Source organism: Ascaphus truei, assembly GCF_040206685.1.
Source record: "Ascaphus truei isolate aAscTru1 chromosome 3 unlocalized genomic scaffold, aAscTru1.hap1 SUPER_3_unloc_11, whole genome shotgun sequence".
NCBI lineage: Eukaryota > Metazoa > Chordata > Amphibia > Anura > Ascaphidae > Ascaphus > Ascaphus truei.
In genome coordinates, this window is record NW_027453823.1 from 309,378 (window position 1) to 332,608 (window position 23,231).

General features: G+C 49.2%; 2 long non-coding RNA genes across 2 annotated transcripts in view; one reads left to right on the forward strand and one right to left on the reverse strand.

Moving 5' to 3' along the window:
- LOC142473324 (uncharacterized) overlaps nt 1-9,631 on the reverse strand; it is a 30,892-nt gene extending 21,261 nt beyond the window's left edge. Inside the window, exon 1 of the long non-coding RNA XR_012790037.1 lies at nt 9,342-9,631. This is a non-coding gene — a long non-coding RNA (uncharacterized LOC142473324). The remainder of the gene's footprint in view (nt 1-9,341) is intronic.
- An 8,642-nt stretch (nt 9,632-18,273) lies between these two features.
- LOC142473323 (uncharacterized) lies at nt 18,274-19,739 on the forward strand. The gene is made up of 3 exons (XR_012790036.1): nt 18,274-18,397; nt 18,642-18,740; nt 19,712-19,739. It is a non-coding gene; the product is annotated as an uncharacterized LOC142473323 (long non-coding RNA).
- Nucleotides 19,740-23,231: the final 3,492 nt, after the last annotated feature.

The window sequence follows — 23,231 nt, forward strand, 5'->3', positions numbered from 1 at the left end:
TTCTATTATTTTGTAGTCCTTTTACGTTTAAGGATCTAACTCTAATCGGGGCTGTCGTTGCCATTTTAATGTTTTAATTTTGTAGTGCGTAGGCCTGAGGTCTCAGCTTTCCCATTAGTCGAGACCTTGCTTCCATTTTTTGGTGAGATGGTGCGTTTGGGTGTATAGATCTTTTGAGTAGGGGGTATTGATTCAATATCTTTCTTTGGGGGCTTGTATTCGAGCTGTTCAGGCGAGGGGGTGGTTGGGATAGGGTAGAGGGGAGGGGGATAGATCTGCTGGGACAGGATCAGCAGATAGAGGAGAAGAGAGAGTAGGCCTTGGAAGGGTCCTAATGTGGTTTTGCCTTGTCTCCTGGAAACCGGCATCCGGGTAGGTTTACCCGTTCTGGGGTGGGTTCGGGGCCCGAGGTCAGGGGTGCAACAGTGATGTCCTGGCCCTCTGTTGCTTGTGTGGCCCTTCGGCCCCATGACCTTTGATTACAGGTATGTGGGGAGGGGGGGAAGGGATGGGGGTGGGCTGCTCGGGGGGAAGGGGTGGGAGGGGAGGGGGGGAAGGGGTGGGAGGGGAGGGGGGGAGGGGGGGGAGGAGAGGGGGGGGAGGGGAGAGGGGGGAGGGGGGAGGGGAGAGGGGGGAAGGGGGGGAGGGGGGGGGGAGGAGGGGGGAGGGGAGGGGGGGGGAGGGGAGGGGGGGGGGAGGGGAGGGGGGGGAGGGGGGGGGGGAGGGGGGGGGTAGAGGGGGAAGGGGAGGGAAATGAAGGGAGTGGATAATAGAGAGGGGGGGAGCGGGGTGGGCAGGGGTATGGAGGAAGGGGGAGGAGAGGAGCTGGCAAGAGGGAAGAAGAGAATATAAGGCATGGTCTGTAATTGATCAGTAAAGCATAGTATGATACTGTTACGTCATCCTTTGCATGGTTATAAGACATGGTACATATTTTGATAACAACAATGCAGACGTTAATATGAATATGGGGAGCAACTTTTCACTTCAACATTTTGTAGTCCTGAGTTCCTCTGGCTTTGCCTCGTCTGTGGCGTAGGTACCCTGTGGATTGATTCTAATGTGTCAAGGAGGTCACAATCCGTGTTTGGCGTGGTGCTAGTCATCTTATGCTTAATTTGCACCTCTTAAAGGTAATCAGCGTGTAGAGTAAGGCGTGTTTGAGGCGTGCGGTGGTTGTGGTTTGGTTCTTGGTACATACCTGAGTGCGTTTTTAAGATATTTGTAGTGTTTAGATGATTTATTCAGAAGTGTTATAGTATCTTCAGGGTGGGGAATTGTACCTTTCGCATATTTACGCACTCTCAGTTCTGTCATATAATATTTTACCTTTGGGCAAGTTCGGGCCCGCCATACATTGTTCCATGTTTATTCATGCTCACAACATTGTTTGCTTCTGTGTAGTATCCATGTGTTTGCAGTCATGGGTCTATGGGGTAAACATTTTGGTATTACGTGTGTCTCAATGGTATGAGGGGGGGGGGGAGGGAGGGGGGGGGGGAGGGGAGGGGGAGGGAGGGGGGTAGATGGGAGGGAGGGGGGGGAGGAGGGAGGAGGGGTGGGGGAGGGGTGGGGGGGTAGAAGGGGGGGGAGGGGGGGAGAGGGGAGGAAGGGGGGGCTAGGAGGGAGGGGGGGTGGGGGAGGGGTGGGGGGGGAGAGGGGGGGGGGAAGGGGGGAGAGGGGGGGAGGGGGGGGAGGGGGGAGGGGGGGAGGGGGGGGGGGCAGGAGGGGGGGGGTGTGGAGAGGGGGAGGTAGGCTAGAGTCTGTAAATGGTCAGCAGTGGTCCCTAGGGTTCTGTTGCCACATCGTTTGCATAGCTATGATACACGGTTCACAATTTGGTTACAGCAGTACATTTGTTGACATAGCTAAGAGGATCAGCTTTACAGTTTTACATTTGGTAGTGCAGGTTTCCTTGTCACACATGGTATATGCATTCTGTGGGTTAAGTCTTATGTGTTGAGGAGGTTGGAATTATGCCAGCTCATATCTGGTCCCTCAGCACATAGTTAAACAGTTTTCAATACAGTCATGATACGTTCAGCAATATACATTACAGTGCGTCTGCATTGTGGTTGTGGGTTTTAACCTTTAGGATATACATTTATTTATTGCATTTAATCTCTCTGTGTGGGAACAGCGGGACACTTTTGGGGTGTACCAGTGAGATCGTGTAGGTTCACTTATTTTACCCCGCCCGTTATGATTAGGGTCTAGCGCTCCGGGGGTTGGGGGGGTGGGGGGGTTAGTAGGTGGGGGGGGAGGGGAGGGCATCGCCGGTGGGGGCGGGTGGGGTGAGGGAGGGGGCTGCCACTCAAGTGAGAGGCTGACGGTGGGAGCAGTTATGTCAGCGTTGCTGGTGCCTTGTTTAGTTAACCCGTAGTGTGTGTATGTGTGATTGCAGTGTGGTATGTTGTTATACAGGTTACAGTCAGTTTCACGACACCCAGTGAGTCTGGTGTGTGTTTCTCTGACGCAGCGCTGTCTTTCTGTCAGCTGGTTGGTGCCCTCATGGGTGAGGCTGAGCTCTTGGGTCCGCGGGCCCAAGTACGTGTTTATTTAGGTTAGTAAGGGATGGGGGGGTGGGGAACAGATGGATTGGAAGGGTGGGGGGGACCATCGGGGGCTGACTGGGGGGAGTGGGGGCGAGGGGAGACGGGGTTGGGATGGGGTGAGGGAAACATTACTATTAACTCCTAATAACTGTTAACTTTTGGGGATTGGGAATTAGCACTTGTCACTTTCATTTCTGTCCTTACATTGAGCCTTGAAGCTTATAGCGGTTAGCACGGAAGGTGTGTATACCGCCAGCGCAGGTGGGGGCCGTTCCGGTATGCGTAGTAGCCATTGCTATAGCGGTATTGTACTCACGGTTGATGAGGGGGGGGGGGCGGCGGCCCGGGCAGGCGGGTCCGTGTGGGGGCTCCGACGGACAGGACACCATGAATGGGAAACCCACCCCCCCCCACCCGCCACCGCAGATCCTCCCCCCTCCCAACCACAAAGGGAGCCTTGTTGCGGGTCTGGTGGTTAAGCCGCGTGCTGGTCTCGTGGGTGGCTCTTCCTGGATGCATGTGCGGCTTTCCGTGTTGGTCACTCCGGTCTCGGTGGTCGGTCTCCTCTCCGCACTGGCTCGGGTTGGTATGGCGCCCCCTTCTGTCTCCTTCGGTGCGGTCTTCACTCAGGCAATGTTTGGATTGACATGCTGTCCCGTAAGGCATTTCGTGACGGTGCGGTGCTGGGACTGGGAGAACAGAGAGGTACCTTTTGAAATCTTTATTGTCTCTGTTTGCGGCCTGCCAGGCGCTCAGAGGCCCTCACTGCCGGGCCTTCATTCTCCTGCTCCCGGTTGTCCTCTGGATCGACACTCCACGATGGAGGGGGGATAGGCCCAGTGCTTTCGCCGTTCTTGTCATTTCAGTGGGGTGCCTGGTAACGTGGGTTCTCCCATTCCTGGTAACGACCAACTTAAATGGGAACCCCCATTTATACCTAATTCCGTTGTCTCTGAGGAGAACGGTTAGGGGTTTGAGTGCCATTCTTTTAAGGATGGTTTGTTTGGCCAGATCGTTGTAGATTTACAACAGGTCATCCTGATATGTGAGGGTGTCTTTTTTTCTGCACGCAGTCATCAGCTTCTCCTTCGTGAGGAAGTGGTGCATGCGGACTATTGTATCCCTTGCTTTGTGTGGGTCCTCCGATCTGGGCCCAAGGGCCCGATGGGCTCTGTCCATTTCGAGTTCCTTGCTGTCTAAGTCTGGACACAGGGATGAGAAAAGCCCTAGAAGGTAAGTCTGGAGTTGCTCCGGTAGGACTGCTTCTGGGATACCGCGGATCCTCAGATTTTGCCTTCTCTCGCGGTTTTCCTGGTCTTCTAAATTGTCTCTCAGAAAGCAAATTTCCCTTCCCAGCCGGAAAATTTCGTTATCTGTTGTGGTTTGAGTTTGGAGGGATTCCTCCATCTTAGCTTCCAGCGTCGCCGTTCGTTCCGCTAGGCCTGATATTTCGGTTCTTAGTTCAGACACTACGGCTTTTAGATCTTGCTAGGATAGAGGCATGAAGTTTGTCCAGCATGCCTGCCATCAGTTCCTGCATAAATTCCCTTGTAGGGATGGTTTCTGGGGCTCGTGCTTGCTCCCGTTGCTCCTTTGCCGCGGCCTGCTGCTTGGGGCCTCGTGCTGTTGTTGGCCCGCCGCCATCTTGATTTTTCGGGGAGAGCTCCGAGCTCCGCTGCGATTGCGGAAAAAAATTGATTGCTCCTTGGCCCGGTGGCACTTTTTGTTTAGTTGCCATAACGGGGGGTTTATCCTGGTAGGAGTTAAGTTTTTTAGGGTCGGGGGGGGGATTAAAGGGTGTTTGTTTGACGGGTTATACGCGTGGGCCTGTGGAGCTCAGCTCCTACACGTCCATCTTCTTTGGCATGCCGGACACGCCCCCTCTCCGGTCCTTTTTAACTACAAAGACACCTCTTGTCCCACCTCGGACACCATATGTGGACGGACGTTCACAGAGGTACACAATTAGGAGGCTTTATAATGTGAAATTATAATAGGCTTTATTGTGCCTGTTCCTTTTCATCAGGAAATTATCCAAACACAGGGGGGGGGAACAAAGCTTCCATTCACTTGGGAGTATTTCTAGTGAAATCCTATGCAATTAGTTCACATCTCCCTTAGTCAAGCAGTTCTCGCAGCCCCAAAACATATAGCATGAAAATAAGCAGATAAAAGCAGTCTCTTAAGAATAAAAGTCTTATCTGTTTCTTGGAGGGAAAATCTCACTTCCTGATTCAGCTTCAGGTGCAGTAGTTTTCCCTGTGTCTTGAATTCAGCTCTGCTGTGCAGAGCTCAAGACCGCTCAGCTCCAGAGATCTGGGTTTCTTTTGGTCAGTCTCTCCTGGGACTCAAGAACCTCTGCTCTGTCTCTCCAAAGGTCAGCTCTCAGGTCAGAGTTAGGGAGGAGTTACTTCCTGTCTCAAAGGCAGGCTTTTTCTACTACCTGTAATCAGGCAGGTGGTGCTAGTTAATTTGCTACCAGCAGTTAACCACCACACTGCTGGATTAGAGGCACATTTGTGAACAGGGATAAGTCCCCTGTTACAGGTGCCCTATTCTATTTTTTTGTCAAATTGTCCATCATGGTTGTAAAGTCCGGACACGAGGTCCTTGCCTGGGCCTTGAGGCAATATCTAGAACCCGGCCAGGTGGTGGCGGTAGGAGGCCTTCCCACAACTATACCCGTTGCCAGGGTCAGGTATTATATGTGTAAAATTCCTGGGTGGCCGCACGCCTGTGTCTTAGATGAAGAACACGATCCCACGTCCACATGGAAAACGATACTTTTTGTGGCAACTCACACTGATGCCTGTCAGAGGCGCCGCCCGCACTGATTATGCCAGAGTGCCCGTCTGAGGGTTACCCCTTTGTCTACGCTGACCCAGTAAAATGGCGTCTTCCGCCAAAGCAGGAGAGCGCACGTGCTGCTGATTACCAGGGTGCACCAACATGTGTTGCAAAGATCTGTCCGGGAGTGGCGGGAAAACCAGGGCCCCGCCCCCGCAATGTGAGTGACTCATTGCAGAGCCAGAAACTATTTTTGAAAGAGTGTGCCGCCCCTCCCTTAATTTCCACCAGGGGGAGTGAGCACATTGAGCAGCAATCAGAAACTTCTGTTCACCATACAAGATGCAGAAAACCCCACCCCCAGCTGTATGTATGCTGGCAGTTACAAGGAATGACTGTACCCTTTCTTTTGTGTCCGTGCTTACAGCAAAGTGTAGATATGTCTGTTGTCATGCGTTCAGATCTCTCTCAGCTACCACTAAGATGCCATATGACAACCGTGAGCGGGGAGACGTGTGTACAATGCTACGATCTCAAGTCTAACTGCCCAGTTGGCCAGTTGACCTGGGGACCAGATTGTGCTCACTGCGGAGCACAGTTCCTGAGGCCCGTGTAGCGGCGGCCTACGGAACCCGCCAAGGAAGAAGCGATCGACTTCCATACTGGACAGGTCAATCCAGGTAACCAATCTATCACACTCACAGATGTTTCGGAGGACTCTTGCACTCTAACCGTGGTTCCAGATCCAGTTCCAGAGTCGGTCCCAGAGCCAGAATCCGCAGAGGAAGATGCAAATGACCTCTCTATTGGGGTAATCGATGCCGTTAACCCCTCTACCTCAACCACGGAAGATTCGGAGGCTCCACGTGCTATAACCACGGTTCTAGACTCGGCTCTAGAACCATACAATTTTTAAGCTACATTGCCCAAAATGGACAGCTGCAATGCTGTGGTCGCACCGATTCAGTGGGCTGTAGCAGATGTTCCAGGGGGTCCGTGCACCCCGGTTCTAGACTCGGTTTCACCCTCAGGACTGCAGATTCCTGAACCGCAGATTCCGGAAGCACAGGGTAAGGTGTCTCTACCCCCCTCCTCTCTTAGTGATTCCAGCGACCAACAACCAGCCATGGTGATGCGCCAGCCGGCGGACCACCCAAGTGAAGCTGAAGCATCTGTTGCGGACCCTGCTGTGGGCCCGTTGCACAGCGACCTCCCTCGGCAGCAAACGCTGGTGCGGCCGGCGCCGCGGACGAGTCACACGGCCGTGGCGACTCCCAGTGTGTCGGAGAGTCCGGAGGAGGAGGAACCCATCGCAAGCCAGCAGAGTGGTAAGGAACCTCCATGCTCCCCACTGGCTCCGATGGAGGCGGCCGTGGAAAAGGCCCTAACTGCGCTCCAACCCAAATGGTCCCAGGACTGGGATCCAACGCTCCCGAGTTTCCAGAAAGTGAGTGGACTGCCCCAGAAGTGCCGTGGACAGGTCCCAAGACATCCGGGGTGGAAACTGACAGCGTCCCCGAGGACCTGTTGGCCACCGTGAGTCAATGCAACGGTGAGGCACCAAATCTCTACTCCCTGCAGGATGTGATGGAGATATCCGGTGAGGAGGCCTTGCTCGGTGCTTACTTCTACGCAAAGGATCACCAAGTACGTATGTCTCCAGACCCCGAGCTCGTGAGGTACTCCGAAGACATCACTTCAGAAGTGACTGATGGAGCCAACAAAGACTGTGCTGTGACCACTCTGGTAACGATTGCCTTCTTCAGGCACTACATGGAGTGCTTTATTCATCATGTGGTGGACAGAGGAAAAGGTCCAGGCCTCCCGGTATACCGCATGTGCTCTGCAGATGGCTGGGTAAAGGTCTGGCCAAGAGACACTGTGCAATTCCTTCCACCGGAGGGAGGAAGTAGCATGGACCCAGTGACTGTTACCCCCGAGCATGATCTCCAAGAGATTATCCCGACGGAGGCTCACAAAAGTCAAAGTGAGGTACCCCACATTATCAGTTAGGGGCACCCCGCAATTGGTCTCAGCAAACAGCAAACCCTCGGGTACTACTGTGGTTGTTATGAGATGTACCAAGTTCCACAATGCACATGTGATACGTGGTGTGTTCTATGTACTGCATTTTTATTATATAATGTTTGTACATGGTTATGTCTGCTACCCAAGCGAGATCGTTGGGATTTCACCAGGGGGAGAGTATAGCCCCAGTCCCCGGCAGTTCCTAGAGACCCCTCTCCTTTGTGGCAGAAACAGATAAGACTTTTATTCTTAAGAGACTGCTTATATCTGCTTATTTTCATGCTATATGTTTTGGGGCTGCGAGAACTGCTTGACTAAGGGAGATGTGAACTAATTGCATAGGATTTCACTAGAAATACTCCCAAGTGAATGGAAGATTTGTTCCCCCCTCTGTGTTTGGATAATTTCCTGATGAAAAGGAACAGGCACAATAAAGCCTATTATAATTTCACATTATAAAGCCTCCTAATTGTGTACCTCTGTGAACGTCCGTCCACATATGGTGTCCGAGGTGGGACAAGAGGTGTCTTTGTAGTTAAAAAGGACCGGAGAGTTTTATGTGAAATTTTTTGTTATGCTTTTTTGCCTACAAACAAGTCTGAGAAACTTAGAGAAAAAAAACAAAAAAAACCTCATGCAGCAGAGATCAGAATTAAAGGGACACACCACTGCACTGAAACTTACACTGCATTGAAACTTACAAAAACACAGATGGACTCTTTACCCCAATCCCAAGAGGAGAGAGACTGCTGAAGTAGCTAAAACTTTATTTGCCTATCACAAAGCGTAATATGGTCATTGAAATAGGGGTCTTTGCCTTTCAGCCATAGTCAGGGTTCAAGAAGTGAGTCAGCCCTTGGAAAGGGATAGGTGTTTGTTGTTTTCAAAAGTTTCGCTGAAGCAGTGAATACAGATGGTGACCCACGAGTGGTACTGATTTTGCAAATAAAGGTTGCCACACCGCATAGGGCTACCAGCTGTGAATGGAGTATATGCAGAAAAGTGTGAAAATTGATACAAGACTGTGCTGAAGCAAGGGAATTTTTAGCAAACAAATGCTGAGTGTAAAATTGCCCTATAAAGAAAAAGGTTTTTCAAAGCCAATTGCTGAGTGTTGAGTCCACTGCAAAGAATGTTTTTTTTTCTGCAAGTAAAAAAGTATGCCTATTATCTTGGGAGCAAAACAGACACCCAAAGTGTGAAGTGTGAATGCCATAATACCCAAAGATGAGACTGAAAATTACTGAACTCAGGCAGAAAACCAAATTCTGTTGCTGAAGCGGAGAAATTGCACATAGCAAATAAATGGTGTATAGCAAATAGACTTTTTTACCTAGCAACTGCACAATCTTGTATACCTGATAAAAGAAAATGCATGCACAGTACTGCTGATATTGAAAAAAAAAAAAAATTACCCAAGAAAGAAAAATCTACAGAGATGCCTGTGAGAGCTACGACCTCTACAAGCACAATATGCCCATCTGTAGGACTACCACAATTGGGGGTTCTAGCAAATACAGTGACTACAGCTGCAATAGCGCCTCCTGAGGTCAGGAAGAAAATGACACCTGATAGCCTAAAAATGGAGGACAAGATGCAGCGTTCCTGTAATAAACCCTACCCCACTGAAGAGTGGCCCTTCCAGTCCAATAAAGAGGAAGACATCTCTTACGGGGAACCCGAACCGAGTCACCCCCACAAAACACCCCAGGAATGGTGGGGGTGCCTGAACTCGGCACGAACAGAAAAGACCGCTCCCTTTGATGACGAATATGATCAGCAGGAGACAGAGCGGGAGCAGTGGATCACCGAATATTTCCGTCAGCTATTACAGTTGCAAGAAAAGCCGGGTGGATTCAGTGACGCTGCTAAAACTTCAAATGAAGAGGGAGACCCCAGTAACCCTGAATGGACGGTGTCATCCAAATCAAAAAGGAAGCAAAAGAAAAAGAAAAGCGGTTCTTCACTTACCGTGGAAGTAACAGACAAGTCCGCAGATCCTGTGGAGAAAAAGGGGGACCGAGATGCCCTGCAGGCTAGAGAAAATGGAGAATTCGTCCCGCGTATAACCGAATATCCAGAGGGCCCAAGGCAGAAGTCGTGTACCCCAAAGAAGTGTCTGTCCAGTGCTAACAGTGAGGAACCCTCAACCAGTCATCCCAGGGAAGCGGAGCTGGAACCAGTGAGTGACGATCCCTTGACCAGCCCTGTAGACGCCCTGAAAATTGCCAGGCGTGACTGTGATTTACTCCGTGAACAATTGAATCAAAAGAAAGATGGTTACACGGAGCTACTGAAAAATAACGTGAAGCTACAGGAATATGTGCTCGCAATGTACTCTACAGCCAGGACAGAATTGGACGATCTCAAGACTGAGCAAGATACTGCAAATGCTGCTATTTCCGCATGGATGAAAAGCAGAGCCAATCTGATAAAATGGTGGCTACGTAGTAATAAGGGAGGGGGGGGAGAGGTGGAGTAACCCCGCTCAGCCACTAGGATATGAGAGTAAGGACTGGAGAGGGTGCTATCAGGGATAAAGATATGTACTGAGAAACAAGGAAAGGATCCCACAAGATGCACTCACTGGGGGTAGAGCTCAAAATAAATAAATTTTATTAATGATAACAAGAAAAACAATCTAATTAAAACCTGATATCCTGGCGCATGTTTAGGCACAGCGGAGTGTGGAATGCTTGATATAAGTCTATGCCTGGGTATTAACACTGTATGAGTGATCCAGGATAAGGACTAGTAGCTCGTTCATAGCCTGGTGTTGGTAATGGTAGTATAGAAGGTGACAGGTTGGTAGTCTATATGTGTAGCTCCAAATATAGTCACAGTGACATAAGGACAAACAGTAGTGGTCGTTTGTCAACCTTCTAAAGTCAGAGGTAGTGAGTCATTCACTCCCCATACCTCATGGTATATGACAAGTAGTGCCAAGGGTTAAACACCTGTACCATTTATCCATGAATATCAGACACCAAGCACAATGTTCATATATAATTATCCCTGATTATGCTGCAGTCATGATGTTGCTAAGCAGGTAATAACAGATGTTTGCTCAAAAAACGACTTTTGTTCTGCTGCATGTGGGTATGAAGGGGTTAACCAATTGTCCCACTTTGTCATGGATGTTAAGCAAGCTGTAGTGATCGCTTAGGCAGCCTTCTGGAGTCAGAGGCAATGATTCATTTACTCCCCATAGCTCAGAGTGTGTATCAAAAAGTGCCAGGAGGTAAACAGTTAACCTACTTGGCCAAAGATACCAGACAGGCAGTAATGATCGTGTGTGTAGCAGCTTGCTGGAGTCAGACGCTGCGAGTGATTCTGTCACACACTGCAGAGTGTATGGCAGGGGAGTGCCTGAATCGCCGAGTGCAGGGATTTATAGTGAGATGAACAGGAAAGCAATCCTAGCTAGTGGGATCCACAACTGGCCCACATCTTTTTTAGCTAATTGTACTCCACTCTGTGAACCGGACTGACCACACTACTAGCTAGTGGGTCGCGCTGATGACGTCACACAGGACGTCTCACCCGACACGTGTTTCGTTCCTGACTGGAACTTCTTCGGGGGTGGGCGGGTCTATGCTCCCTGCAGCCTTATGTACTCTGGTTGTCATGGTAACCCGGTAGCGTCATCATGACAGAGTATGTAATGACAAGCAAAGGGGAAAAGGTGATCTAGGCAGGGAAACAAGGTTAAAAAACGGGTCCTATTAACCCAGAATGACAGGTTTCCTTACGTCCAAAATAGAATTCAGGGAGCGCTTCCTGGAGGCAGAACAACTGTTTTCAGAGGAAATTGCGCAAGGGGTAACGACCCCCCCAGTGGACATCAAGACATTTTTTAACAACCTTGAAAGGTGTTATAAAAAAGAAACGCGTCTAGTATGGGAAACATTAAGCCTAAGAAACTATATTACTAAAGAATTAATACCTAGAGGCTTACGCATTAATTTGTTCCCATCATTTAGAATAGATGACGAAACCTTTCAAAATAAATGGGAGAATACTCTGTCAAATTGCTCAAAGGAGCTTATGGTATTACTTATAGACTATGAGACAAAAAGACTGGAACAGGCTACTATTGACCTGAACACTGAACTCAAAAATACCAATGTTTGGGAAAATAACCCAGACTATAAAGATCTGGAGAACAAACTCAAAAAAAAACATTGAGAAATTTACTAAAGATATAAAAACAAGGAAACACATGAAACTCTTGAGAGATACTGACGATTATAAAACAGGCAAGATATATAAAATTCCAAAAAAATATAAAACTAAAGATCACCACGATAGCTCCACGGAGTGGGAAAACTCAGAGAATGAGGAACCCACACCCCTAGACCAGACCACAGCACGAACCGGTTCACAGAGTGGAGTACAATTAGCTAAAAAAGATGTGGGCCAGTTGTGGATCCCACTAGCTAGGATTGCTTTCCTGTTCATCTCACTATAAATCCCTGCACTCGGCGATTCAGGCACTCCCCTGCCATACACTCTGCAGTGTGTGGCAGAATCACTCGCAGCGTCTGACTCCAGCAAGCTGCTACACACACGATCATTACTGCCTGTCTGGTATCTTTGGCCAAGTAGGTTAACTGTTTACCTCCTGGCACTTTTTGATACACACTCTGAGCTATGGGGAGTAAATGAATCATTGCCTCTGACTCCAGAAGGCTGCCTAAGCGATCACTACAGCTTGCTTAACATCCATGACAAAGTGGGACAATTGGTTAACCCCTTCATACCCACATGCAGCAGAACAAAAGTCGTTTTTTGAGCAAACATCTGTTATTACCTGCTTAGCAACATCATGACTGCAGCATAATCAGGGATAATTATATATGAACATTGTGCTTGGTGTCTGATATTCATGGATAAATGGTACAGGTGTTTAACCCTTGGCACTACTTGTCATATACCATGAGGTATGGGGAGTGATTGACTCACTACCTCTGACTTTAGAAGGTTGACAAACGACCACTACTGTTTGTCCTTATGTCACTGTGACTATATTTGGACTATATTTGGAGCTACACATATAGACTACCAACCTGTCACCTTCTATACTATCATTACCAACACCAGGCTATGAACGAGATACTAGTCCTTATCCTGGATCACTCATACAGTGTTAATACCCAGGCATAGACTTATATCAAGCATTCCACACTCCGCTGTGCCTAAACATGCGCCAGGATATCAGGTTTTAATTAGATTGTTTTTCTTGTTATCATTAATAAAATTTATTTATTTTGAGCTCTACCCCCAGTGAGTGCATCTTGTGGGATCCTTTCCTTGTTTCTCAAAATGGTGGCTACGCTAAAGCGGAAGTATGAGGAGGCACTGAAGCAGATGACAATCTTCCAGCAAGAGGTTCACACTCTTCGCATAGAGCTGAATGCCTCACAACAGGAGGTCAACAGTGTCCAGATAGAGGTGGACGTAGCTCAGAAAGAGGTTCAGACACTCCACAGAGCACTGGATGCCTCACATCATGAGACCAACAGCTGCCGCACAGACCTGGAAGTTTCCAGAAAGGAACTACACAGTCTCACTGAGGAGCTGGACATTTCAAGGAAAACTATCCTACATCTTAACTTAGATCTCAAAGTCTCTCAGAAGGAGCTTCAGAAGGAGCCCCAGTGACTGGGGATAGGATAGAGTGCAGGTTGCAGAGGGGGGTGAGGAGATAAGTTAGTATAGGATTCTTGGCGGTGGGGATGTGAGGGGATAGGAGAGAGTGCAGGATGCAGAGGGGGGTGAGGAGATGAGTTAGTGTAGGATTCATGGCAGTGGGGATGTGAGGGGATAGGATAGAGAGTGCAGGTTGCAGAGGGGGGTGAGGAGATGAGTTAGTGTAGGATTCTTGGCGGTGGGGATGTGAGGGGATAGGATAGAGAGTGCAGGTTGCAGAGAGGGGTGAGGAGATGAGTTTGGTTTTCTGCCTGAGTATATGTAGCTACTCAATGTATGTATACATGGCGGCTCTAGAGTATATGTAGCTATACAATGTATGTATACATGGCGGCTCTAGAGTATATGTAGCTACCCAATGTATGTATACATGGTGGCTCTAGAGTATATGTAGCTATACAATGTATGTATACATGGCGGCTCTAGAGTATATGTAGCTATACAATGTATGTATACATGGCGGCTCTAGAGTATATGTAGCTATACAATGTATGTATACATGGTGGATCTAGAGTATATGTAAGCGCTACATCCACGCTGAGAGCAATACGTTCGGACAGGATTATTTACCTACCGATCAGCAGAGCTAGCACTATGAGTTTTGATTTTAAATATATTCTTTATGGGTCATTTTGTAAATAAAGTTTTCTCTATATCAGCGGAAGTGGCAAACACCTCTCTTTCCAGAACAGCCGGCACCCCGGAATGCCGCCACTGACCCCCGAACTTGGGCACTTTCCCGGCTGCCCATTTGCCTGCCACACCTCTGGCTGCTTTGAACTACGATGTCTCCCAGACTTACTGGCACCAGCTTGGCAGCCCTGACAGTCTCGGGGACACCGGTTCCGTAAGCCCGGCCCATGTACAGGGCACAGCAGCTTATAGTACCCTACAGAACATTGCATTACATGTATTAATACAATAAACCTTTAATACATCCCTAAACCCTGGGTATGGGGAATAAAACGTGTGCTTGTATTTCTCTATCAGCCTATATTCCCCACACTATCTATAGGTCTTATCTGGACTCTGAGAGCCCCCCACAACCTTATCTACGGGTGGGGATACCCATGAACCCAATACTGGTTCTGGGCTGCCTGGCACTAACTGGGGTACCTCTATGCTACATAGGGATGCCCACAGCTACAGGGACACTTTACATCCCTGTGCCTCATTTTACCTTCCTTGCTGTGCTGAAGCAGGGAACCATAGTGGTGAGTCGCGCAAGCGTTCTCAAGGAGAGATATTGCCGGGACAATGTGCCTACATGTACCTGAGAATCAGGCAGGATTCCCGGGTACATTTATAGGGGATCCGAGAACTCCGGGCCCCGACTACCTAGCCACATTCTGTCACCCATTCCTCCGCAAATCCCTGCTCGCTGCAACGCCCGGAAATCCGTGCTCGCTGGCACGCCCGGAAATCCCTGCTCGCTGGCACGCCCGGAAATCCCTGCTCGCTGGCACGCCCGGAAATCCCTGCTCGCTGGCACGCCCGGAAATCCCTGCTCGCTGCCACGCCCGGAAATCCCTGCTCGCTGGCACGCCCATAAATCCCTGCTTGCTGGCACGCCCGTAAATCCCTGCTCGCTGGCACGCCCGGAAATCCCTGCTTGCTGGCACGCCCGGAAATCCCTGCTCGCTGGCACGCCCGGAAATCCCTGCTCGCTGGCACGCCCGGAAATCCCTGCTCGCTGGCACGCCCGGAAATCCCTGCTCGCTGGTACGCCCGGAAATCCCTGATCCCTGGCACGCCCGGAAATCCCTGCTCGCTTGCACGCCCGGGAATCCCTGCTCCCTGGCACGCCCGGAAATCCCTGCTCGCTGGCACGCCCGTAAATCCCTGCTCGCTGGAACGCCCGGAAATCCCTGCTCGCTGGCACGCCCGGAAATCCCTGCTCGCTGCCACGCCCGGAAATCCCTGCTCGCTGCCACGCCCGGAAATCCCTGCTCGCTGGCACGCCCGGAAATCCCTGCTCGCTGGCACGCCCGGAAATCCCTGCTCGCTGGCACGCCCGGAAATCCCTGCTCGCTGGCACGCCCGGAAATCCCTGCTCGCTGGCACGCCTGGAAATCCCTGCTCGCTGGCACGCCCGGAAATCCCTTCTCGCTGGCACGCCCGGAAATCCCTGCTCCCTGGCACGCCCGGAAATCCCTGCTCGCTGGCACGCACGGAAATCCCTGCTCGCTGGCACGCACGGAAATCCCTGCTCGCTGGCACGCCCGGAAATCCCTGCTCGCTGGCACGCCCGGAAATCCCTGCTCGCTGGCACGCCCGGAAATCCCTGCTCGCTGGCACGCCCGGAAATCCCTGCTCGCTGCCACGCCCGGAAATCCCTGCTCGCTGGCACGCCCATAAATCCCTGCTTGCTGGCACGCCCGTAAATCCCTGCTCGCTGGCACGCCCGGAAATCCCTGCTTGCTGGCACGCCCGGAAATCCCTGCTCGCTGGCACGCCCGGAAATCCCTGCTCGCTGGCACGCCCGGAAATCCCTGCTCGCTGGCACGCCCGGAAATCCCTGCTCGCTGGTACGCCCGGAAATCCCTGATCCCTGGCACGCCCGGAAATCCCTGCTCGCTTGCACGCCCGGGAATCCCTGCTCCCTGGCACGCCCGGAAATCCCTGCTCGCTGGCACGCCCGTAAATCCCTGATCCCTGGCACGCCCGGAAATCCCTGCTCGCTGGAACGCCCGTAAATCCCTGCTCGCTGGCACGCCCGGAAATCCCTGCTCGCTGCCACGCCCGGAAATCCCTGCTCGCTGCCACGCCCGGAAATCCCTGCTCGCTGGCACGCCCGGAAATCCCTGCTCGCTGGCACGCCCGGAAATCCCTGCTCGCTGGCACGCCCGGAAATCCCTGCTCGCTGGCACGCCCGGAAATCCCTGCTCGCTGGCACGCCTGGAAATCCCTGCTCGCTGGCACGCCCGGAAATCCCTTCTCGCTGGCACGCCCGGAAATCCCTGCTCCCTGGCACGCCCGGAAATCCCTGCTCGCTGGCACGCACGGAAATCCCTGCTCGCTGGCACGCACGGAAATCCCTGCTCGCTGGCACGCCCGGAAATCCCTGCTCGCTGGCACGCACGGAAATCCCTGCTCGCTGGCACGCACGGAAATCCCTGCTCGCCGGCACGCCCGGAAATCCCTGCTCGCCGGCACGCCCGGAAAGTCCTGCTCGCCGGCACAACCGGAAATCCCTGCTCGCTGGCACGCCCGGAAATCCCTGCTCGCTGGCACGCCCGGAAATCCCTGCTCGCTGGCACGCCCGGAAATCCCTGCTCGCTGGCACGCCTGGAAATCCCTGCTCGCTGGCAAGCCCGGAAATCCCTGCTCGCTGGCACGCCTGGAAATCCCTGCTCGCTGGCACGCCCGGAAATCCCTTCTCGCTGGCACGCCCGGAAATCCCTTCTCGCTGGCACGCCCGGAAATCCCTGCTCCCTGGCAAGCCCGGAAATCCCTGCTCGTTGGCACGCCCGGAAATCCCTGCTCGCTGGAACGCCCGGAAATCCCTGCTCGCTGGCACGCCCGGAAATCCCTGCTCGCTGGCACGCCCGGAAATCCCTGCTCGCTGGCACGCCCGGAAATCCCTGCTCGCTGGCACGCCCGGAAATCCCTGCTCGCTGGCACGCCCGGAAATCCCTGCTCCCTGGCACGCCCGGAAATCCCTGCTCCCTGGCACGCCCGGAAATCCCTGCTCGCTGTAACGCCCGGAAATCCCTGCTCGCTGGCACGCCCGGAAATCCCTGCTCGCTGGCATGCCCGGAAATCCCTGCTCGCTGCCACGCCCGGATATGCCTGCTCGCTGGCACGCCCGGAAATCCCTGCTTGCTGGCACGCCCGGAAAGGAAAAAACACAGAAATCTCTTTATTACAGGCCATGCATGTCACAGGTACAATGTTACTGGGCCCAAGAGCTGACTCTCTTGAACCCACCTATACGGATCAGAGGTAACCCTTTCATGGGCTTGGCCTTTATTGAGAGCCTGGCTACCCCCTTACTGTTACACTCAGTAACCCCTTCACTGCCAGACAGCTTGATTAACCCCTTCACTGCCACACAGGTTCAGTAACCCCTTCACTGCTACACAGGTTCATTAACCCTGTCACTGCCACACACAGGCTCAGTAACCCCTTCACTGCTTCACAGGCTCATTAACCTCTTCACTGCCACACAGGCTCATTAACCCTGTCACTGCAACACACTGGCTCAGTAACCCTGTCACTGCCACACACAGGCTCAGTAACCCCTTCACTGCCACACACAGGCTCAGTAACCCTGTCACAGCCACACACAGGCTCAGTAACCCCTTCACTGCCACACACAGGCTCATTAACCCTGTCACTGCCACACAAAGGCTCAGTAACCCTGTCACTGCCACACACAGGCTCAGTAACCCTGTCACTGCCACACACAGGCTCAGTAACCCTGTCACTGCCACACACAGGCTCAGTAACCCCGTCAATGCCACACACAGGCTCAGTAACCCTGTCAGTGCCACACACAGGCTCAGTAACCCTGTCACTGGCACACACACAATTACACACCCACAGTGACACAGTAAACAAGTGTTTGTTTTGGCTCTGAGGTCAAATCCACACACAAGTTAGCACACTCATTACCCCTCAGTGACAGTACCCTCTCACAATCAGATTGGTGACCCAACAGTGACATCACCCACACACCCACACACACACACACACACGCACACGCACACACACTTTATCACACTGGTTGCACAGCGTTTTCAGTACACACACACATTAACAAAGTGGTAACCCCACAGTGACAATACACAGAAACACATTAGAACACTGATAGCACCACAATGACAGGACACACACACAGTAACACACTAGTAACGCACACTCCGGGCCTCTCCAAATATCCTCCCAGAATCCCACTAAGTCAGCCAGCACTATCAGGTATCGGGCTCATGGGAAACTCTCACACCACTTGTGCCCCCAAACCCCGTGGCATACGTGTCCCTGCAGCACATACACACGTGATGGTTATTTGTGTTTGAGAAGATGTGACACAAACTTTACTCTCAGGAAAGTCTCACATTAATCAAGCAAATGATTATTTGTCACACGAGACAGTCAGTAAACTCTGTTATTTGTTTATTTCCAAAATGTTCTGCCCGAGAAATGTAATATTTACCCATAAAATAATGTGATTTCTTTCTCACAGAGTCTGCTGATTCTATAGTGACACATTCCCATCAGGTTCTGTATATAACACTCACCTCACCCTCCATAGTAACACAGACCCGGTGATATTCACAGGTGAATCATCTCAGCTCCATCTCCACCCAGCTGTAAGTACAATTATTTCTAATGTTTTATATTAACTGTAATTTTTACTACGTTGATCGTTTTATATGTAATGTCTATAAATATTCTCTGCAATACAAACCCCACTAATACTCCTCACGTGTAATAACTAGATACTATACTGTAAGTAACACTGTATCCCCGGGGTGCAGCCCCCCAGATATGTCTGGTCTGTCCCGTGCTGAGCGTATTATTACACCTGTGATAACCTGTAACATTCTCTAACAGATCTGTAAAGATGCTTCTCTCCCAGAGACCTCTGCTGCTCGCGCTTCTCCTGGGGATAATCTCCATCGTCACATTGGTGGAATCGGCCAAATATGAGACGTAAGAAATGGAGTTTGTGGGACAGAGAAAGGAATAGAGATTTATTGGTGCTGTGTGTAGGGTTGTAGCTGGGGATCCTTCATGTGATGCGTGTCTGATATTAACCTTGTAACTGATATTAACCTTCCTGTGCCTGTTCCATAAGCAGCCTGCCTTACGTGTTATTATATCTCTCTGCGTGTTATTATGTCTCTCTGTGTGTTATTATATCTCTCTGCGAGTTATTATATCTCTCTGCGAGTTATTATATCTCTCTGCATGTTATTATATCTCTGCGCGTTATTATATCTCTGCGCGTTATTATATCTCTGCGCGTTATTATATCTCTCTGTGTGTTATTATATCTCTCTGCGTGTTATTATATCTCTCTGCGTGTTATTATATCTCTCTGTGTTATTATATCTCTCTGCGTGTTATTATATCTCTCTGTGTTATTATATATCTCTGCGTGTTATTATATCTCTCTGTGTTATTATATCTCTCTGCGTGTTATTATATCTCTCTGCGTGTTATTATATCTCTCTGTGTGTTATTATATCTCTCTGTGTTATTATAGCTCACTGCTTGTTATTATATCTCTCTGTGTTATTATATCTCTCTGCATGTTATTAAATCCCTCTGCGTGTTATTATATCTCTCTGTGTGTTATTATAGCTCTCTGCATGTTATTATGTCTCTGCGTGTTATTACATCTCTCTGTGTGTTATTATATCTCTCTGCGTGTTATTATATCTCTCTGCACGTTATTATACCTCTCTGCGTGTTATTATATCTCTCTGCATGTTATTATATCTCTCTGTGTGTTATTATATCTCTCTGCGTGTTATTATATCTCTCTGCGTGTTATTATAATTCTCTGCAGTTCTTTACTTGCCCCTGTGGCAGTGAATGGGTTAAATCTGTGGGAAATATTTGCCCCCTAACTCCCCGGGGGACATTTCCTGACATCAGTTTGTTGTCTTCTTGTCTAGTGAAGAAGATCAGATGTTGGAGACCAAGGGCCTCATGCAGTAAGCGACGATTATGTGAAATCGGCAAGCTTATCGATTAGTCATGTTATTGGCGTTTTTCCCTCTCCGTATGCAGTAAGTGCCGAATACATTCAAAATCAACCAGAAAACAAATCCGCCCACTCTCACGATGATGAGCCGATCACACACAGGTGTATCGGCGTGCGTGGCGGGGTGCTGTTAGGTTGCACAATCACAAATCTTGCTGAATCAGGCGAAACAAGCATGTTTTTGATTGCGCGCCATATTTAAAGGCAACGTGTACTGCTAATCATTCTCTGTGTTGTTGGGAGTGAGAGAGAGAGAGAGACGCACAGAGCTGGACGATTGAAGATTTGCATATTGACTGAGAGACTTGTTGTGTATTGGGTGAGCTTTGTCCTTTGTTGTTTTGTTTACATCTTTGTCTTGTTTTATATGTGGAAGTGGGTCGTGTGATTGCCTGTACATTTCTTGTCTGTTTTTTGTGAGTGCTGGAAGTATGCCCGCAAAGCGTGGGAAGAGTGATGCTGGTGGGAGTGGGAGTGCTACTCGTGCGAGTACGCGTCGGAGTGAACGTTCTGTTCAGGGGAGTGATGTTGCTGGTGCACCGAGTGGTGTTGCTGGGAGTGGGAGTGCTGGTGCTGGGAGTGGGAGTGCTGTTGTTGGGAGTGGGAGTGCTGGTGCTGCGAGTGGTGTTGCTGGGAGTGGGAGTGCTGTTGTTGGGAGTGGGAGTGCTGTTGCTGTGAGTGGGAGTGCTGGTGCTGGGAGTGGGAGTGCTGTTGCTGTGAGTGGGAGTGCTGGTGCTGGGAGTGCTGGTGCTAGGAGTGTGAGTGCTGGTGCTAGGAGTGTGAGTGCTGGTGCTAGGAGTGTGAGTGCTGGTGCTAGGAGTGGGAGTGCTGGTGCTGGGAGTGCTGCTGGTGGCGCAGTTGCTGATGGGGTGTCTGGTGGTGGCGTGCTTGCTGGTGGCCAGCTTTTGGAGGCTCTTCCATTGGAAGAAGGAGAGTCCAGTCAGCACCAGCCAAGCTCTGACCCTAAACCTGCTCGGAAAAAACGTGTGGAGAAGCCACGTAATCCTCGCTTCAATGACCAGGAAAATAGGGCTCTTGTCACTGGCATTCTGGAGCACTATGACAGTCTCTATGGACATTTAGTAGGTAAGTGTAACTTTACATTTATTATTCAAATACATGTGATCCTAGGTCATCTGAGTTTTGTTCATATGCAAATATGGGTACACAATATCTTTCTATGTTCATTAGTGTGGAAACACAGCTTTTTATCATGCCTTACAAGGACAAATAAACACAGGCGGTCAATTTGCCAGAACTGCATACAATATGAATGCAACCTTGCTTACATGTATAGGTTTAGTAGTGAATGCTCATGTGCTGCACATATTACACATAAAACAGCATGTTTGCTATCTCTTGGAACAGCTAGCAGTGTAGGAAACTGGTGCTTATATTATTATTAATTTACCTCATATCTTTTATATGTTTTTCAAGGGCGGACAAGTGCAGCAAGCAAAAAAGAAATGTGGGACACAATAGTCATTGGTGTCAATGCCTGTGGGAATAGTGTCAGGGACAAGTATCATTGTCGGAAAAGATTTGATGATATTAGGTCCAAATTGAAAAAGAAAATACAAGACCAACGCGTGCATGCTACTGGCACTGGAGGTGGGCCCACACCACAACGTCTCATATTGACTCCATTGGAGGAGCTGCTTCGGCCAAAATTACTTACCGTCGTCGTGGAAGGCTTGGCTGGTGACCGTGACATTGGAATTTATCCGTCACAATTTCCAGCAGGTGATAAATATTACTGTACTAGGCGTGTCGTTGCTTACAGTTATTTTGCATATTTACACTGCTTTTTATACTGTCTTCACAATATAAGCATACCTGCATCTATATATGTATATGTCTGATTCTGTATATATATATCTCAAAATAGACATATATGTAGTAGTCCTACTAAAAGCAGTAACTAATATAGCACGTGCCATTGCGTGCTCATTTACATGTGAATTCCCAAAATGCATAGCTGCAGTGGAAGCAATTGATGGTGGGCGAAGATGGGGAACAACAGGGTAGTACACATGTGTAACACATGTTCATGAGAAATTATTAGTAGCTACAGGTACAGAACAGAAATATGTATCATATTATTGTGTATTTTATTGATTTTACTCCGACAAACATGACATTACTGCCTATTTTAAGCATGCATCAAAGAAATTGCATGTAACGGCCTACAAACATCACTGGCACTAACACATCTATAGTTGCTTATGAAAAGGTCCATTTTTGCTTTATGTCATATACAGACAGCATAATGAGGCACACGTATCATATGTTATGTCATTGTTTTCATAACTTAAACACTGCAGATGACTACTTAGCTCATCTACCATTGTGTTAAAGCAGCTGCAATTAATATCTCATCACAGCATACACTTCAACAGAGGGGGTGGGGTTCAGCACACACACTAATTACAGCCTCATTTCACGGTCAACTTAGTTCACACCATTTGCACCTGTTTCAAGTCATTGAAAGGTGTGGCTGATTAGGCTTTTTGGGGAAGGGAATACCTTTCTTACAACCTGAATAGCACAACTGAAGTTAATCACACTCATTTGAAAGCTTAACTCTAGCTACTAAATGCCCCAACAACTCATTACTTATCAAAGCGTACGTCACACATTAGTTCACTCATATCTATAGTTGAACTACTATCAAAGACACATTATCACACACTGCATGTGTTGTCTTGTTGAGTCACAGCCACATTCAGGTGTGCCACATCTTCGATTAATGTACCACACATATCCTCTACCAAAAACAACACTTTTTGCAATATGACCACCTTCATGATAACCATTGTGAATGGTCATCTCATGATAGTTATGTACATTATGATACTGATATCACTACACAACATATGATTTTTATGTACTCATTTAATCTATTTATCCTCACGCATTACTGCAGAAACATAGTATGTTGTATGTTAGGGAACTCAAAAATTCTAAGTACACATGCATGTACAGTGTTATTACAACTATTTATGTTCACTTTCACACACATTTTCGGTTAAGGAACTGATGTTGTTAGTTAATCATAAATACAGAACATACAATAAGTGTTTGTTCAATATTTACACATGTAAATGTAAAACTTATGTTATTGTTATATATAGTTGCCCCTGGAGGACATGTGTCACCTGAGATGGAACAAGTGTCTTCACCTGGGTCAGCCAGCTCAACACTACTAGAAGGTGAGTGTATCATTTGCTGGCCATATAATATGTGCTCTTCTATATGTTATGTTGTCATGTGCATTATTTGTTTTGCACATCTTCTTTAAATAGGATTACTTAGTGTCAGTGAAAATTAAGTGTAAGGCAACATGTATTGTGTTAGTGATGTTAATTATCATGTAGGACTTCTGAGTTTAGAGCAACTTTTCATTCATTCATATTTCATACTGAGTCCAA